Raw genomic sequence first — 5,224 nt, 5'->3', positions numbered from 1 at the left:
TTTAATAGGAGATTCATTTGTCTTATGTGATTTCATTCATAGGGAGATATATCTTCCTATTACTATAATTAGTCAGAATTTATTACCACTCCCTGTCCCCTGTTTCTCATTCAAAAAGGATAAGCAGATCCTACTTATGTGTATGTTACTTTTTTTGTTGGCTGTATCTTTAATGAAATGTGCCTTTCTGTAATGAAACTAGTGCCTTTCTTTTTTTCTTTTTTTTCTTTTTAGGCAATTGGGGTTAAGTGACTTGCCCAGGGTCACACAGCTAGTAAGTGTCAAGTGTTCAGGCTGAGGCTGGATTTGAACTCAGGTCCTCCTGACTTCAGGGCTAGTGCTCTATCCACTGCACCACCTAGCTGCCCCAACTAGTGCCTTTCAAAATTGTAAGGATTGTAAGTTTAAAAGCCACTTGTGATAGAATGAATGATTTTCTATGTAAAATAATTTGTAAATGTAGTTCACTAAATTGATGTCACCTGACTAGTAATAAGTTTGTTTCATGTTTTAAATGCATATTTATATTGTGAAACTTGATGACATCAACACTGTTAGAAAAACAACTTCTCTTATAATTTGGATTTATAACCTAACTAGGTTATAAATTCAGCTGTTAAAGAGTTGTTTTAAAGTTGTTAAATATTTTATTGAGTGTATTTTGTTTCATTAAGATTATAATAATAGTTTCAAAGACTTATCTTGTTCTACCTGTTCTGTCACTTGAGACGATATTTGGACATGGTTGTAAGATCTTAACAGCTCTGCTGGTCATAAGGTATAAGATTCTTTAAGCCTGAAAAATTATACTGGAGCTGGAATCTCACCAACCTTTAGGGTCTGAAGAGCTAGCTTCACTCCCAGCTAAAATGGAAAATTTACAAGTTAGCTTATATTGAAAATAGTAAGTTTCACCTAAATGTATTTAGCCGTATTAAAGTCATATCTTAACTTATTAGCAATCCTTAAGCTTACAGCACCCAACAATCTTCTGGAGGTTTGGAGTCAACTATCACATGAACTGAAAAGACCCTTGGAACACCAACATTTGGCCTTCCTGACTATGGTAAAACTTTCACTTTATTAACAAAGGAAAGGGGTGGATTCTGGCATTTTGACCCAGCCATCCACCTGTTCAGGGGCTTACTACTCTGCTTGTCATTTTCCAGAATGTAATTATTTTCTTGGTTTTTAATGATTGATTTTGACACCAAGGCTGAGTTTACACTGGCAAAGAAGTAGTAAAAGAAATAAAGAATGTTGAGTCTGGTAGACTTTCATTACTAGTAACTATACTATGAGTACAATATGAGAGTAATAATCACTGTATTCAGCCCTAAGCTATGATTAGTGAAACATTGCTATTTAAGATTAAATTTTGGGGGGACTGAATTTTAAAAATTCTTTTGAGATTTCAGGTATGTTTGTGTCAGGGCAGCTAGGTGGTGTAGGGTATAGAGTGACGGCCTTGAATTCAAGAAGACTTATCTTCCTGATATAGTTTTATTTTAGAAAATAGTTTTATAGTATTATAGAATATAGTTTTACTATAGAAAACTCACTTGAAAACTGTTCTCTGTATATAATTTAGAATTAATTACTTAACATATTTACATGTCTTGTCCCAGGTCTTTTTGTTACGATTGGAGTAAAATAAGCATTTCTTAGGTAAATTCATTTGTGTAGCCATTTAATCTAGGAACAGAAGTCATCTACTTATAAAAAGTGTTGTTACCATGTACAGATTAGATCTTTAACAGCATCTCATCCTCCTAAAGGGGAAATGACTGATTAGACAGTAGGCTACCTGGAGTGAAAAAATTTTGAGAAAGCAACAAGGTCATATTTCACAGACAGATAGACAGATAGATATATCAAATGTAAATTATCCTAATGATATATACAGACCTTGAACATGTTCTAAGAATAAGTTATAAAATTGGGATGAGGATTTTATATATGATTGTATTGCTCAGGAGTTTAGTCATTTTTCAGTCATGGGCAATTCTTTGTGATCCCATTTGGGGTTGTCTTGGCAGAGTGGTTTGCCATTTCCTTCTCCAGCTCATTTATAGATGAGTAAATTGAGGCAAACAGGGTAAAGTGACTTGCCCAGGGTCACACAGCTAGTAAATGTCTGAGGCTGGATTTGAACTCAGGTCTTCCTGAAGCCAGGCACGGCACTCTATCTACTTCATCACCAAACTGCGCCAATTGTATTGTTCATCCTCTGCATAAACCAGGCACTTTAAAATGTTAAGGTCTCATTTCTCAGTTGTTATTTGAATTTCTTAAGTATATCAACATAATAATTTGTTAACTTATATCACAGGACAGTTATAGGCAATAAAACTGAAGTTTTCCCTTTGTGGGGCTTGAATCTGAGGTGAAGAATGAAATAAATGAACACTAGCCTAGGAAGTTAAATGATATTGGAGTTAATGCCAATTTAGAAAACCTTTTAACCTTATCTTGCATGTCTACTTTTGTAAATATTAAATCTTTAACCAGAATGGATCATTTTACAAGTCAGATCCTTATAGATTTTCTTTAAGATTCTTCGTTTAGCCTGTTGGCAGATATAGGGTTTAGATAAAGATAGAAACAGCAAAGGGAATGTAAAAACTAAAATTCTCTGAAGTTTCATTTGAACTAATGGTTCCTAATTTGATGTTCTCTGTTGACAATAGAATTAGAACCATAAGGTTTGAGCTGGTTTTCACCTCTGACCTAGTTATTGGAAAAACAAAATTTAAGTGGCTACAATAAATTGTACGGATATCTGTTTTGCAAAAGATTTTAGCAGAAACATCTAAGAATCTCTACAAGTAACCTGAATCAGAGAAATGGCTCCTTTCAGAGCTTCTCTGAGAACAGGCCCATTCCAGCATGCCCAAGAGGAGAGATTCCCAGGAAAAACCATAGGACTGAATCAAGAGGAGATTTTTTTTTTTTCCAGAAACCAGATGACAGCATGAAACATCTCAGCCCTAAGATGTGATGTGCTGCTGACATGGACACTGAGAATGGGTTACTAGGAAAGAGACTGAATGTTCACTCTTCCCTCTCGTTCCTTTCCCATGTGTCTGCTGCCTCTGTCCACAAGGCCCACTTGTGGAAAAGGACTGACCCCAATGGATGGTGTCAATTTGTCAATCTTTCTCTCTCTATCTCCCCTCTCATGCTATTCCCATCATGGTAAAACACCTACATCTCATAATTAACAATTCTTAATGAAGTGTTTAGTGCCTTCAGGTCTTTTTGTATCCTGGTGTGTCAGAAGAAAGGATAAATTTGATGTCATTTGATAATTGGCTATTAGCTAGTGATTCACTGAGGAAAGTGTTTCTCAGTGAATCAAAAGGGGGAATTGAAAAGGTCAAAACTAATATTACTGATTTCTACTATATTGATTTTGTGCTATATTGATTTTTATAATTGAGTTAGTATTTGCCTGGCTCATCTTGCTCAGGAATGCAGTTTTCCCTCCAAGTTAGTTTAAAAGTATGGATGAAAGAGAATGTTGTTATCACTCATGCCATTAGCCCCAGAGGAACATCTGCTTATTGTCTGTAACCCCCAACCAGATTAAAATGGTGCCATCCTCCAAAAGACATGTTGTTTGTCCTTACATGTCCTTGTACAATTAGCGATGGGGTTTGATCTCCCCCAAGGTGACAGCATACCTGGTGGTACTGATCTCTTAGTCAAGATTACAAGAAATAGATGAGTCCTTAATTGTCAGAGAGGCATGTGATTAGCCATACCTGAATGCCAATCTACTTTTCCTAGTATAACCAATTATTTCCCAGACCCACCCTCCATTCCTGTGTGTCAATAAAGAGGGTCCCCCCCCTTCTCATTGGGTTTCTGGCCTTACTGAGATGGCCAACCTGACCTGCTTTGTACATCATTGTTAATAAACTGTTTATGCTCAGAGTCTGTACCTCAGTTTACCTTCATGCATTTACTCACCACATTCTGAAAGAGGTATGATAAAACTTCTGACTTATGGGGACTGACTCTTCCCTGCCTTCTGTTTTGAAAGTTCAGTGTCAGAATATGTCTTTAGGTCTCCAGTTATTGGAGCTCTCACTTGCATGTGTTCCACTTCAGAGCACCAATTGATTTCAGGACTGTTTATGGGAATGAGTAGTGGCTTCTCTAGTGTGGCACTTGTCCCAGACTCTACCAGTTTTGGGCAAGTTTACTAAAAGTTGCACAGGCTTCCCTAGTGTGACCTTCCTCTCTGTCTCCTTTGACTTCTAGAGTCTTTTTAGGTAGTTCTGAAATGGATGGAAGAGCTTTCTGTTTGATTACTCTCAGCTCAATCTGAGTTCCTTTTTATATATTTGCTAGTTTCCACGTGGGACAGCTGGGTTCCTCTATAACCTTTAATGTCACTATACCAAGTAACTTTATCTTAGAAAACTGGACACCCTTCTATAAAAAGCCAGGAGTAATATTTTCCTTTCTTAGTACCTTTAAACCATCCCTGTTTCTGTCCTTGTTTCTTTACTAATGAAACAAATAATCCTATTTCTTACCAATAATGATAGCTTTTTCATCCATGATGAAATGAGTATTACGGCTAATAAAAAACTAACTGTTGTTCCTAAGAATATATAAGGTTGATTTACTCAACCCCAACCTACTTAAATAAGTGATAAGATGCCTGATCATTCAGAATCCTTAGACTAAGTGTGAAAAAATTTTGACACTATTTGGTCAAATGAAATAATACCAGACAGGAGGCCTGTTCCAATATTCTGAGAGATTTCGTCATACCCTCTGAATCCTGTATAAAGGCATTGAGTTTGCTGGAATAGGGAAGCTCCATGAGTAGTGAGCCAGGAAGGAGGAAGTATTCCAGAAAAGGTAGAAGAGAGCTGTGTCAGAGAAGAAAGATGTCAAGGAGGGTCATTGGCTGTACGGGAACCTCGGAGCAGAAGACTCATTCTGAGGGAAGTTCCAAAGAGAAAAAGGTCTTCTTTTTTTGCAACTCCTCCCAATGCCTATCTCTTCACAGACATCATAACATAACCTGCTATTTCATTACCATTGCCAGGAAACTGAATTTTGCTTCAACCACAAAGAGGTCAGTGGTTAACTAGAGATAGATGTAAATGTAAATTTAGGCAGAGATCCCAACCTCTACCTTAGTGTTAGGAATTTTCCTAACATTGTTGGCAGCTTAGAGTAGTTGTGATTCAACTCAAAATTT

General features: G+C 36.7%; 1 long non-coding RNA gene across 1 annotated transcript; it reads left to right on the top strand.

The window, feature by feature from the left end:
* The first annotated feature begins 243 nt into the window (after positions 1 to 243).
* Positions 244 to 3,939, top strand: LOC114032286. The gene is made up of 3 exons (XR_003567824.1): positions 244 to 274; positions 971 to 1,066; positions 2,960 to 3,939. It is a non-coding gene; the product is annotated as an uncharacterized LOC114032286 (long non-coding RNA).
* The last annotated feature ends 1,285 nt before the right edge of the window (positions 3,940 to 5,224 follow it).

This window comes from Vombatus ursinus, unplaced genomic scaffold, assembly GCF_900497805.2.
Source record: "Vombatus ursinus unplaced genomic scaffold, bare-nosed wombat genome assembly UNPS02015412.1, whole genome shotgun sequence".
Classification (NCBI taxonomy): Eukaryota; Metazoa; Chordata; class Mammalia; order Diprotodontia; family Vombatidae; genus Vombatus; species Vombatus ursinus.
The sequence above is the reverse complement of the archived record's forward strand: the minus strand, read 5'-3'. Positions and strand labels throughout refer to the sequence as shown.